Genomic DNA, 15,051 nt, shown 5'->3' with positions numbered 1-15,051 from the left:
AAATGATGAGCCATTTGGTGGCGAAACCTTTGGATGTCATTGCTCCGAGTGTCCACTTTTATTTTCGCTAGTAATTCCTGAAACCACTTGGACGTGGGTCCGGGAGACTTGGTATTGAAAGTCCATGTACGAGGGCTATTCCGAAAGTAAGGTCCGATCGGTCACGAAATGGAAACGACTATGAACATCCGATTAAGCTTTGCACAGATGTGTTGGGTAGTGTCTCTAGTATAACCCCAGTTAGCATCACGTCGCTCTTCTCATTTCTGAGCTCGCAGTGAGTGCGTAAAGATGTCTAGAAAATAGTGTCTGCCGCCAAGTACGGGGGCCTGGTGAGAAATTTCCCCTGAAGCTATGCAGCTAACATTACATAACTGTCGTGCTGTTTCGTCTTCAAGACAATTCTCAGCCGCATTCTGCAGGGGCAATGAAGATGCTTCTGCATCGTTTTCAAATGGAAATGTGAGATTACCCACAATACAGCCCGTAATTGTCTCCCTCTGAGTTTCAGCTCAGGTCACATGAACCGCTGGTTATGAAGACAACATTTCGGCACAAGACAACGAGCCGTAGGCCAGCGTAGAGATTTGGCGGAGAGCACTGGCGGCTGCCTTCTATAGCGAGGGTATGGGAAAGTTGGTACAACGCTACGATACACGTCTAAGTCGGGTCGGCGACTATGGAGATAAGTAGCTGCAAGGTGTATCTAACTGTTGCAAATAAAACATTTTTGATTTTTACCGTGGTTTCCATTTCGCGACCTTTCGGACCTTACTTTCGGAATAGCCCTCGTAACTGCGCTGTGCCCAGGTTCTGTTGCATTACAAGTGTGGCCGATATTCGGCGATCCTATTTTTATTATTATAAACTCTGATTCATAAAACTGACCGCTTAACATATTAACAATAATATGTTTTGCGGTCAATTTTATGAATCAAAGTTTATTTTCTGTACAAAACTTCAGCCACCAAATTAATTTGGAATTGCCAACTTTCTTTTGGTTGGACACTATAATGGAAACAGTTTTGCGCGGTCAAACGGTGCTTTGGTATTTAAGGTTGTGTGCGGATTGTCTGGTTATTATCACCTTGAACTAGCTGTGGCTAATAAATTTATCAAGTCAAATTTCACGTCATTGTAGATTGTGTAATGAACTAATGCTTTATAAGTAACTGCGGTTGTCACACTACAACGTTTAACATCTCTTCCTGCATTTGGCGCCACCCAGTGCTTGGTTGTTGGTTTTAGTATTTTAGTGAACTGTGTATTAATACTGCCGTTATTGGTGTGTGCAGGCCCTTCTGCCTGTCGCTGTTACTTGAGATTTGGAGCACGGAATTCAGACGTGCGGCCGATGTGAATGCCAAACATCGGGAATGTGCTTATTGCTGGGTAGATATTTCAGGCTGTCATAACATCATATTGCCGAATGTTTTCCATAATAGTTAATTCAGGAATTTATGAGATCTTGCTATTTGAGTATTTTTTGAAAGCTAATGGCCTTTACAGACTGTTATTTTTCGTATTCACAAGGCCTGATAATTGACTGGTGAGCTCAGGTCTGTAGTTATATTAAAGTTATATTTGTGTAATTTCTTTATTAATTTAAAATTGGGGCCGTAAGGCTGTTTTTCTTTTAAAAGTTTTTGAAATATTCTCATTACTTTAATACAACTGAATAATCGGTGGAGATCACCGCCATTGAAAATACTAATTGATCAGTGTGTTGTTACCAGTGCTATGTATTAATTAATGAGGTGAAAAAACATTTTTGTATCCTTAAAATGGGGTCAGCATTCTACTCCAACAGCCCATGTGCCCTGTTTATGAATCCTATACCTTACCACTTAGTATGTAGCAGCAATGCAAAACGCATTTAAGCATCAGCACAAAAATAGAAAAAAGAAAGAAAAGATTGGCCAAGTGCGAATAGCACTAGCGCACTAAGGATTCCGCGCAAACTTAATCGAGAATCTCAACAATTTTTGCCTGTTACGATATGGATACTGGCAAGATGTCGGTCCCGGGTATTCCAAACCCGTGTGGAAGTGTCCACAGTAGTTCCTAAGGCTAGCCCAGACATGCAAACAGAAGGGAGCAGGGGACTTTAGTTTATACATGTAGATATCGTTGGGTTAAGAAAATATTTTTTTTATTTACTTACTAAAATATGACTAAAACTTACATTTTACGTTTGTGTGCGGTAATGTTCGTCTCTTTTGCATCTGACGGAAGATGAATGCAATGCATGTTCTAATAGCAGAAAGGTATTTTTATGTGGTATGATTACAATTTAACAATTTTCAGACGTTTTTACTTTATTTGTGCTGTGAAACCTTGCTTCTTGCCAAAGTTCATGGTTCTACGTCAACGGGAAGTACCCTATAGGTTTAGATAAGAGAGCTTGCGAATATAAAAATATATGGCATAAACGGCCGAACATTTAACTGAATTGACCTAGGAGCTTAAATGTTTTCCACCCTCGAGTGATCATAAGTTTTAGTGACATAAATTTGAAATTGATACGCCAACCTGTTCCAGAAGATAAGGGCTTAACCGACGGGCAGACAGGTAGATAAGAAATTATAAAAAAAATATTGTTTTCGTATGACATAATTACAAATTAACAGTTTTCGGATTTTTTTCCTTTTCTTGTAATGTGGAACGGTGCATTTTTGCAAATTTAATGATTATGGGCCAACGGGAAATACCTTATAGGGTCTTGATGAGTGAGTTATCGCGCATCAAAGTACGTGGCACAAATGGTCGGCCGGCCGAAGTGGCCGTGCGGTTAAAGGCGCTGCAGTCTGGATCCGCAAGACCGCTACGGTCGCAGGTTCGAATCCTGCCTCGGGGATGGATGTTTGTGATGTCCTTAGGTTAGTTAGGTTTAACTAGTTCTAAGTTCTAGGGGACTAATGACCTCAGCAGTTGAGTCCCATAGTGCTCAGAGCCATTTGAACCATTTGAACAAATGGTCGTGTCTTTTGAATGCACTGACTTTGAAAGATAAAACTTTTACACCTCCTATGGCCCATAGATTTGGTATGTGACGTAAATTTGAGACTGGTACGCCTATTTATTCGAGAGAAAAAAGTGTCGTAACACACAGACAAATAGACAGACCGAGGAAAAGTGGCAAAAAATATTTATTCGTTGTATATAATTACAGATTAACAATTTTCAAATTTTTTCCTTTACTTGTAGTGTGAAACCTTGCTCCCTGTCAAACTGCATGATCCTAGGTGAACAAGTAGTACTATAAGGGTTTTCAAGAATGAATTTTCGAGTACCGAAATATGTAACATAAATGGCCCCCTCTTTTAATTGAACTGACTCATAAGCTTAAAATTTTCACACTGCAAAGGGACCATAGACCTTAATATGTCACTTAAATTTGAACTTGATGTGTCAACCCGTTCCTGAGAAAAAAATTCCTCATCTGCCGGATAGGTAGATGAACAGACAGAGACGGACAATGAAGCGATCTTATTGAGGCTCCGTTTTTACGGACTGAGGAACGTAACCCTCAAAATTCTATCGAATACCGAGTATTGATCTAAATACATCTTCTGAATGGCCCTGTCAGCTGGCTAAATAAACTATCTTGTTATTTTGGGCTGGCTTACTAGCAGCACAAATACTACACGGATAGTCTTTTTCGGTTATCATTCACTGTGCCTTACAAAATAAATTCCTTGCGGATGTTTTCATGAATTTTTTTTATATATATGTCTAAATGCGCATCTGAAAATGTCCCCGCCAGTTGTCGGCTGGATACTTTCGTTAAATTTGGATGCAACTTTTTGGCCGTTTTATACTTATAAAGTTAAATATCTATACCTCTGCCGATTACTTGATTTTTACCTCGCCTGCTCCTCCCCCCCCCCCCTCCCCCAACAGGATGTGAGTGAAATGGGCATTAACCTACAGCAAAGAGAACTGCAGAAGTGCAATAAGTAGGAACTCTCTTATCTCAGCTTATAATTACATCTTCTAGTACTGGCAGAATATGAGCAGTTCTGTACCACCCAGTACCGGAGCTCAAATTCTTAATCAAAAATGTAATTTCAGTTCTTAGCCTGAGCCCTGAGTTAAAGAATGGCTGGTGAGCAATCTGATACTACTCACAAAAACGCTCTGTAAGCGGTTCCGGCTGCGGCACTCCAAGGGACGTCTCTCCATGAGAGTAGCCGTCAGGTGCGCGTCCTATGTAGGCGGTCTAAAATGAACTGGAAAGACTTGGGTGGCCGGCTGGCTGAATCGATCACTGGGGCGCTACTATGTAACTGCGGTGTATGCAGGGCTGCTGCCTGCATAGCCCTGTTGCCACACTTCCGCTTATGTTTAATGAGCCAGGTACGGCCCTGCCTCATCTACGATTTCAGGTTTGTTTTTGTTCCGTATAAAACAGTAGCTGCTTTCGTTGCACGATGTTCTATGGAATAACGTGTATCTGTCATTGCTTACGAATCTGAATGTGAACTGCTGAATTTCAAGATATTGCAAATATGATGCTCGTGTTGTACGTCATTTTTGTTTGCATCCGTTTTCCGTACTTTCTCGCGTTTAATGGGGAACTCGATGTTAACAAGTTTTGAGAATATTAGTATTTGGCTTTATTATATCTTGCCATGGAATGAGTTTTTAATCCTACTTCGAACGGTGTTGTGCTCCTGGTAGTAAGTGCAATGCATTCCACAGTGTTCTGCAGAGTATGCATGTAGATGGGTAACCTCTCTGCTTTCTAGTTTCGGTGACTAGAGCATTCTTCCTTGCAAATGCTAAAAATGCAATAGCAGTTACGCAAATGTTTTTACACGTTATTAACAGGTTCCACAAACGGTATATTTTGGCAATAGTAGCAAAAACGGATGGTAACAATAATTAGGCAGAATACGAGCCATATATATAAAACTTTGTAAAGCAAAGATAGCATAAATATTTCTTTATTTTCAACAACCGGTTTCGACAGACTTTGCTATCATCAGCTCTTCAAAATTTTTTTGAAACCCCAAGCAGATTTTGTAATAAAATTTTCAATAGCTGAAGATAACAGCAAAGTCTGTCGAAACTCGGTGTTAAAAATAAATATTTATGCGCTCTTGGCTTTCGAAAGTTTTTTTAGCAAGTAAAACAAATCGCTCCTTCTCAATTCATCAGAAAATTCAGTCAACGAGAGGTATCCTTACGAGTGCATTTAAATCGAGCTGTTCACACACCCAGATTCCTAAGTAATAACAAATAGACATGAGTCTACAGAATACCACATGACGAAACCAGCTTCTATTTCATATGAAACAAGAACAAATATGGAGTTATTTACCACACCCAAAATAACGGATGAGAACAAATATTAAGAAGAATAGGAGCACCCTATTTACGCTGAAATTCAAAGAGTGCAATAAGCAAAAGATACACGTTATCAGGAATGTAATTTCCAGCCAGCCGGTGTGGCCGTCCGGTTCTAGGCGCTTCAGTCTGGAACCACGCTGCTACTACGGTCACAGGTTCGAATCCCGCCTCGGACATGGATGTGTGTGATATCCTTAGGTTAGTTAGGTTTAAGTAGTTCTAAGTTCTAGGGGACTGATGACCTCAGATGTTAAGTCGCGTAGTCCTTAGAGCCATTTGAACCATTTGAGGTAGGAGGGGATATCAGAAATTTTGCTTTTCACTGTTCGATTGGATAACCTCTGAAATTTAACTTATAGAGGAGATTGAGCCGTGGTAAAAAATTGCTGTTTCGAAGAGCCCGCCGCAGCACGTTGTGGGAAGCAGTCGCCCTCCGTTTCTGGCGGTGGCGCCACGGTGGTAATCGCAGCTTTTGGTGTCTCCCTCTGGTGAGAAAGCGGAAAGGTTGCCTGTTCACGGGCATTTAAGGGGCGCTATCAGCTAGGCAGGTGGTCAGTCGGTGTGAGGCTAGGTCAGTCTCGCGTCACCAATTGCTGGTCTGTCTCTCGTTTGCATTTGTGCGGCAGTTAGTGTCTGTCTGTCGTCAGAGTGCTAGTATGTCTGTCCTTTGCATCAAAGCCAGAAAAGGCGAGTCTTGCCACTCCGCCAGTAACAGAACTCAGGTAGTGGTCGCCCGGTCGGGGCTGAGTTCCTGCATCTGAGTCTGCGCATTAGGCCGCCACTCTGCTCGAGTTGCTCGGGCAACGGTATTTGGCGGTTGGATCAGTCGGTTGGTCGGTCGCTCACTGAGACACGAGATGACGTGTCCGCCTTCAGCGTCGGCGCATGTGAGGTCCCCCCACGTGAGTCCAGTGGGCAGTGCCGTATAGAAAGGGGTAGTGGTTTCGCGGTTCACACGAGAGCAACGGGAGCGAAACGACGATATCGAGCTGGCCGCGGCGAGCTGCGACGTCGTGGAACGGAAGATCGGCGCGCCTTCCTGCGTCCGTTGAAGCGGCTGGCAGCGGACGGTTCGGGAGAGCGTTGGGGGGGGGGGGGGGGGGAGGGGGAGGGTGCTGCGCCAGGTCATCTTCAGAAATCGCAGTTTATTAGAAGTTAAGTGGTTGGAGATATGTTGTTTCATTTACTTGTTAAAGTCTATTTTTTTTTTTTTTTTTTTGTTGAGGTCACCAGCCGCTGTGTTTTGGGCTCGTCCCACCATTCTTCTCCGTTTGCCCACCCGTGGGAAGGTGGTTATTTGTGAATTGGGTGGTCCGTTTTTCCCTTGTGGAATTGGGGAGGTTTGGAGCAATCTGCGGTTCGGGTTGTTTAGAACCCCCCCCCCCCTCCCCCCCCTCAGTCTGCCGTACGTTAATAGCTGCCTCTGTCATGTTTGTCGGTTTTGGTGTTAACGAATTTATAGAATTAAGGTAAAGGCCGAATTCCTGAAATATGTTTTTATGGTTCAAATGGCTCTGAGCACTATGGGACTCAACATCTTAGGTCATAAGTCCCCTAGAACTTAGAACTACTTAAACCCAACTAACCTAAGGCCATCACACACACCCATGCCCGAGGCAGGATTCGAACCTGCGACCGTAGCAGCCCCGCGCTTCCGGACTGCAGCGCCAGAACCGCACGGCCACCGCGGCCGGCAAATACACTCCTGGAAATGGAAAAAAGAACACATTGACACCGGTGTGTCAGACCCACCATACTTGCTCCGGACACTGCGAGAGGGCTGTACAAGCAATGATCACACGCACGGCACAGCGGACACACCAGGAACCGCGGTGTTGGCCGTCGAATGGCGCTAGCTGCGCAGCATTTGTGCACCGCCGCCGTCAGTGTCAGCCAGTTTGCCGTGGCATACGGACCTCCATCGCAGTCTTTAACACTGGTAGCATGCCGCGACAGCGTGAACGTGAACCGTATGTGCAGTTGACGGACTTTGAGCGAGGGCGTATAGTGGGCATGCGGGAGGCCGGGTGGACGTACCGCCAAATTGCTCAACACGTGGGGCGTGAGGTCTCCACAGTACATCGATGTTGTTGCCAGTGGTCGGCGGAAGGTGCACGTGCCCGTCGACCTGGGACCGGACCGCAGCGACGCACGGATGCACGCCAAGACCGTAGGATCCTACGCAGTGCCGTAGGGGACCGCACCGCCACTTCCCAGCAAATTAGGGACACTGTTGCTCCTGGGGTATCGGCGAGGACCATTCGCAACCGTCTCCATGAAGCTGGGCTACGGTCCCGCACACCGTTAGGCCGTCTTCCGCTCACGCCCCAACATCGTGCAGCCCGCCTCCAGTGGTGTCGCGACAGGCATGAATGGAGGGACGAATGGAGACGTGTCGTCTTCAGCGATGAGAGTCGCTTCTGCCTTGGTGCCAATGATGGTCGTATGCGTGTTTGGCGCCGTGCAGGTGAGCGCCACAATCAGGACTGCATACGACCGAGGCACACAGGGCCAACACCCGGCATCATGGTGTGGGGAGCGATCTCCTACACTGGCCGTACACCACTGGTGATCGTCGAGGGGACACTGAATAGTGCACGGTACATCCAAACCGTCATCGAACCCATCGTTCTACCATTCCTAGACCGGCAAGGGAACTTGCTGTTCCAACGGGACAATGCACGTCCGCATGTATCCCGTGCCACCCAACGTGCTCTAGAAGGTGTAAGTCAACTACCCTGGCCAGCAAGATCTCCGGATCTGTCCCCCATTGAGCATGTTTGGGACTGGATGAAGCGTCGTCTCACGCGGTCTGCACGTCCAGCACGAACGCTGGTCCAACTGAGGCGCCAGGTGGAAATGGCATGGCAAGCCGTTCCACAGGACTACATCCAGCATCTCTACGATCGTCTCCATGGGAGAATAGCAGCCTGCATTGCTGCGAAAGGTGGATATACACTGTACTAGTGCCGACATTGTGCATGCTCTGTTGCCTGTGTCTATGTGCCTGTGGTTCTGTCAGTGTGATCATGTGATGTATCTGACCCCAGGAATGTGTCAATAAAGTTTCCCCTTCCTGGGACAATGAATTCACGGTGTTCTTATTTCAATTTCCAGGGGTGTATGATCTTTCCTATCATCTTGCGAGGCGGTGTATGTGTAATGTAGAGCATGTTGTACATTTTATGTAAGCCTGCATTTCATGGGTTTTATTTAGTCATTTTTATAAAGTTGCCACCCTTCCACCGTAAAAGCCCTTTTAAAAACAAATCGCACTTTTGGTGGCAAATAATTTCTTAGTGTGAGTGTTTGTACCATTTCCATCCCTCTTACGCGGTGCATAGTTAATTTGGTGTGAGTTGTTAAAATTTTTAGTTTAAAGTAATCTGGTGTGTTGCAGATTTGCACCAGTGTAGTTTTTCAGAGGTCGTTGTGAGCGGTCGTGACTACGGTCGTGTTGAAAGGGAGCAGAAGTTTCTCAGCCCGAAAGGTACTACAGTAAAAAAAATAAAAAAAATTAAAAAAACTTATTCTGGCTCTGAATAATTGTAATTTGATATTTAGAGGGTGCTGTCTGATTGTAATTTTAAATCTGTTTTTGAAAAGGCTTTTAGGAATAAAATTCACATTTGTTAAAGGTAATTTTATTTTCCATAAGTTACTTCCTGGCAACTACTTCCACGCTCACCTAGTGTGATTAAATATATTAATGTTCTTGGTGAATCGCTCGTATATAAAGTAAATTCTTTACGAAAAGATTTTGAAAGTAAATTCACGGTTCAGAGATAAATTGAAAATACCATCTCGTCTAATTTCCATAGAGCCGAAGTGGGGCTGGCTATCTTGGTGTCAAAAACGGAGGGAACCAACGGTTTAGCGTTCCGTTGGTGGCTGTGGAAGGGAGCAGATGTGAAGGTTTCTAGTATCTGATTCGGAGGCAGGCATATGTAGACTTGAGATGTGGCATCGGTTCTTCAGAGGAGGATGAGGAGACATTAAAGGCCGAATTACTATTTGCAACATACTATCAACCAGCTCTTAATTTCATCCTAGGGGGTGACAGCCTGCATCATCCTCAGTCTACTCATTTCGGAATTCTAATACACTGGTCACTCTCAATTATTTCTTAACACATCTAGGGGTTCAGCACAATGTGCTGTGAACTGTATTGTAAAAAAATGTCTAAATGTACTAATTGATTGTCTAAGGAATCACGTTCCTGTACACTAGATGCCCCTTTACTATGGTTAATGCGGTTATTGAACTGTACAGTACAAATATTGCTAAAGAAAAGTTACATCTACATCTTCTACATCCATGCTCCGCAAGCCACCTGACGGTGTGTGGCGGAGGGTACCTTGGGTACCTCTATCGGTTCTCCATTCTATTCCAGTCTCGTATTGTTCATGGAAAGGATTGTCGGTATGCCTCTGTGTGCGCTCTAATCTCTCTGATTTTATCCTCATGGTCTCTTCGAGAGATATACGTAGGAGGAAGCAATATACTGCTTGACTCCTCGGTGAAGGTATGTTCTCGAGACTCCAACAAAAGCCCGTACCGACCTACTGAGCGTCTCTCCTGCAGAGTCTTCCACTGGAGTTTATCTGTCATCTCCGTAACGCTTTCGCGATTACTAAATGATCCTGTAACGAAGCGCGCTCCTCTCCGTTGGATCCTCTCTCTCTCTTCTATCAACCCTATCTGGTAAGACTCCCACACTGCTGAGCAGTATTCAAGCAGTGGGCGAACAAGCATACTGTAACCTACTTCCTTTGTTTTCGGATTGCATTTCCTTAGGATTCTTCCAATGAATCTGTCTGGCATCTGCTTCACCGACGATCAACTTTATATGATCATTCCAATTTCAATCACTCCTGCCGGCCGAAGTGGCCGTGCGGTTCTAGGCGCTGCAGTCTGGAACCGCGAGACCACTACGGTCGCAGGTTCGAATCCTGCCTCGGGCATGGATGTGTGTGATGTCCTTAGGATAGTTAGGTTTAACTAGTTCTAGGTTCTAGGGGACTAATGACCTCATAAGTTGAGTCCCATAGTGCTCAGAGCCATTTTAAATCACTCCTAATGCGTACTCCCTGATAATTTATGGAATTAACTGCTCCCAGTTGCTCACCTGCTATATTGTAGCTAAATGATAAGGTATCTTTCTTTCTACATATTCGCAGCACATTACACTTGTCTACATTGAGATTCAATGCGTCAATTCGCTGCAGATCCTCTTGCATTTCAGTATAATTTTCCATTGTTACAACCTCTCTATATACCACAGCATCATCCGCAAAAAGCCTCAGTGAACTTCCGATGTCATCCACAAGGTCATTTATGTATATTGTGAATAGCGACGGTTACTCCATATTGATTTAAGTTTTAGAGTAATCTGATTTTAAGCCAATTTTTCTCGTGCTTCGGCCAATCAGCAATGTACACCCTACCCCTTCTTTCCAGTACATGTCGCTGTGTGATGTAGTACAGTGTCAAGGCGAATTTAAGAGATAGCGTATTTCCTGCCTAAGTCCATCAGAAAATACCGTTGTTTGTCACAGAAATAGCTTCTAAGAGGAGCCCAAACGTTACAATACTACACGTACTATCAGTATTTCATTAAATTTTTGTGGAATAGAATGAGTTATCAGAATAAATTATGTTAGGTTAGATTTAAGAATTACTTTACCATCTGGATGTTTAGTGCTGTTGAGCCAATGATCAAATATTTTTGTGGCTGTACCGTAATTTCTTTCTGAGCCATTTATAGATTCGGAATTGAGTCGAAGGGAATTTTCTCTTTGAGTGTTATAGCTATGGACATTTCTTTTATAAGTGTGACTGACTATTTATGGAGAATTTCAATGATGAGTGGGTTTGGAATTCCAGCTCACGCTGTTGTTCCGTGAGTTCGGAGATCCCTTCATGTTCTTTCGGTACCGACAGGGTTCGCGAGTGTGACATTCAGTTCTGCAGTGACTTTTGCAGCTCTCGTCTTCAGTACTCTTCAGTCATCGTCCGCCACAATCTGTGAGCACACATGTAATTTTATGAGATATGCAAGAACTAGAAAACTCTTCTTTGAATAATCGTTCTGATAATTTTAACAGTAATGCCTGTCTTCTAGTATATAACATTAAAGTTCTATGAGCTTATCTCTGATTTCCACGAAACGAACTTCTGACGAAATGTGCTGCTCTTCTCTGGGTCTCTCCTGTGTCTTCTATTAACTCCACGTGATCAGGGTCCCAGAATGTGCACCAATATTCAAGAATGTATCGAACGATACTTTATCACGCTATCTCCCTTGTGGGTAAACAATATTTCCTTGAAATTTTGTCAATGAGTGTTGTGAGCGGTCCACTTGTACCTGGAGCCAAATTTTGTAAAATATTTCGTGAAAAGTGACATGAAATGGTTATCACATGAAGAAGAGATTGCATCTTTGACACCACTAAACCAAACATTTTGCCTGAGTGACGGAATCGATTGTAAGTGGGGGCACACGGAGCGCAGTAGCACTTGCCGTTGCACTCTGTCAAAGGTATGATATAAGACTTAAAGCTAGTGGCCAGCTGTGAGAATTTAGCTCCAAAGGTACATTCCCAGAAACTTCTCCCTCCAATTAACTCTATGTTTGACACTAGTAGACTTATCTGGGCCACGAATGCCCTTCTTGTCAGCGTTATTCAGATTTTTATGTTCTTCTTTCCCCGCCCATCTTTGGTTATTTTGATGCCTTGGTAGCGGATTTCCTTAACTTCGTCTACTGCGTCATGTGGACGCAGCATAACACAGTTTTGTAAGGTAATGAAACTTTGCATATTTAGTTTTAAGTACGCAGCAACGCAAAGTGGATTTTTGCTAATTCTAACAGTATCGTCCCTTGAATGTAGGAACCAAGTATCTTCCATCAGATTTAATATATATGTTTATTAGGTATACCAGATTTGTAATATTTTGTGTATTTTGTAATCCTGATATAGACAAGCTAATTTTGGAATGTTTTGTCAAACGATCTAAGATCTTTTTTCTTGTAACTATCCAAGTACTGTTAACTACGTCACTAAATGAGAATTGTATAACAGTTGAGGACTTCACTGATTATGAAGTTAATGTAAAGTGTTTCATATTAGATTTTGTGAAGGAAAAACTTTATTTTACATACAATTTTCGAACTGAAACATTCGGTCTTAGCATATCCCGTTATCAGTACTTCATCCTCTTCCACGTCGTGTTTATTTAAATCCAATGAATATTTTTTAAAACAAATTTTTCAATCTGAGTAAAAAAAAAATTAATGTGCCAGAATCAGAAAAGTATTAACGTTTGTAACAGCTTTACTGTGGGGAGCATTGTACTGCGCTGAGCCAATATCCAAAATTATTTCTGAACATTTGCAAGGTTATTCATTTTTCAACTAATCTATTGACGTTATCTGTATGAAGCTATTCTACGACCGGCATTGCACTTCGCTGAGCCAAGACTGAATATTTTGTATGCCTACTGTGGAGAGGACAGAAAACCAAGATTACATCCGTTGCAACTTAAGAGCTAAAAAAAAGTATTTCATTGTTTATTTGCATAGGGAATTTTATCAGTTTATTGCACAGGGCCATGGAACTCGGTGCTCACGAGACTGAGTAAATTTCAGAGGGACTGATTTTATTGTAGGCATACATATTGGTTTTCCAGAATAAGTTGTTTAATTTCTCTTTGGATTACAGTGAAACTGATTAAGCATACCATTTTCTCAACAACACATCACACAGAAAATTTGTATAACACAAAGACATCTTTTTTAAGGAACGTTACAATGTCTCTGGCTTATCCTTTTTCTACTACAGGTTTCATGTGTATGTACGAATTATTTGTTACCACACAGCAAGATTCTTTTGAAGTTCTAGTGAAACGGTGCAACTAAAACCAACAAAATTAAAGCAAGCGGAGGGCAACAGATGTAGCTCTCCCACAGGGATTGTTTCCCATTTCAAAACCATGCAGTCAGCTATGAATCCCGGCGGAAGACCCGCGGTGTGCGTTCTCATTAGCTGCGACATACGGCTGCAAATTGTATTAGTCAGCTACGCGCGTCCATACGGCTCAACCGGTTGCCTAACGAGTGTGTGCTCGATGCGGAGGGCTCTTCCACACCACAGCACAGACAGTCGCTTCTCTCCGCGCGGTCGTCTTGTCACTCCCTTGCGTGTAACGGCAGCGCGCGCTAACGTCAGACGTATTGCGTTCAGTACTGGGCTGCACATATACAACTGAGCAAGTGTTATTAACTCTTTAAGTGGGCTTGACGGATATATTCGTCCGTGACCTACTTACTATCAATGGGTTCGACAAATACACCTGTCCATGGCATTCTGTGCCTAGTAGCTGACGGCAAACACGAACTGTCAGATGTAATGGAATTTGGCACCATTACCGCAATTGCAGTGCGGACAGCGGTATCAGCAGGTTGGTTCAAATGGCTCTGAGCACTATGGGACTTAACTTCTGAGGTCATCAGTCCCCTAGAACTTAGATCTACTTAAACCTAAGGACATCGCACACATCCATGCCCGAGGCAGGATTCGAACTTGCGCGGTTCCAGACTGTAGCGCCTAGAACCGCTCGGCCACCCCGGCCGGCTGTATCAGCAGGACCGGTTCTAGATGGAAGGGGGGGGGGAGGGGGGCAAACCGGAGTATCTGCCCCAGTGGCGGAAATTTCAGGGGGCGCCAAATTCATATTCTTGAAGAAAGGAACCTTGTTTCGCAAAGCTCCTAGCATCCAGCGCAAGTTGTTCTAGCGATTAATTCACATGATTTTGAAACGCATCCCTATTGGTTTACATAGTGTACGTGATATCTCTGCCAGGGGAATCCTCGTCGATATACAAATAAAAAACTTTCCCAAACACAAAAGGGACGGGACTATACGACCTGAGCCGAATAAACCTGAACAGGTGAATGCCAATCGCTGTATGTTTATGTGATTTGACTGGACGTGCGAATGGTCTGTGTTGTTATAATTATTAGCGAAAGCCATAGATTCGGACTAACAGAGCGGAAATAAACGACTGACAGGAATAACAGTCAAGAAAGATTACATATTAATCATCTTGGCACTTGCAAGAAATTGAAATTTCGACAGAAAATTTTTGCCAAATCGCTCTATGGATAATGCATCTTGCCAACATCAAAAAGGTAAATAAGTTTATACACAACAATGTTAAATATTAGCTCTCTGAAAGAACATCAATATTAAGCACAATATTATGATAGTTTAATTGCAAGTTTCTTTACATTAATCCTAAGCACAATAATATTAAAGTTTAATTGGATGTTTCCTTACAGAATTGCTCATACACGTAAGGTATGATGTGCTGCTGTCTGCAAGGCTGCTCTCTCCCACTGAAATTCCTTCAAAACTAATCTGGCCTTTGCTGAACTTTCCAGCATAAACTTTCCCTATGTTTCTTGTTATGCGAGAAAACATGTACTCATCGCCAGTCTTATTATGTGGCGGTATACACGCGCATGGTTCGAGCAGCGTACATATTATAGTGCCCTCTCAATTCTCGCAAGAACAGTTAACTAATTTGGGTGGTTCGTTTCTCCACAGTTGGAGCTAAACGTTGCTACAGCTAGTTTTAGCTTGAGTGCAGCCGCTGTGAACGCGATGTCCACGCAATTTCTTCTCTGTGTC

Source organism: Schistocerca nitens, chromosome 6 (genome assembly GCF_023898315.1).
Source record: "Schistocerca nitens isolate TAMUIC-IGC-003100 chromosome 6, iqSchNite1.1, whole genome shotgun sequence".
Classification (NCBI taxonomy): Eukaryota; Metazoa; Arthropoda; class Insecta; order Orthoptera; family Acrididae; genus Schistocerca; species Schistocerca nitens.
Note: the sequence above shows the minus strand (reverse complement) of the source record.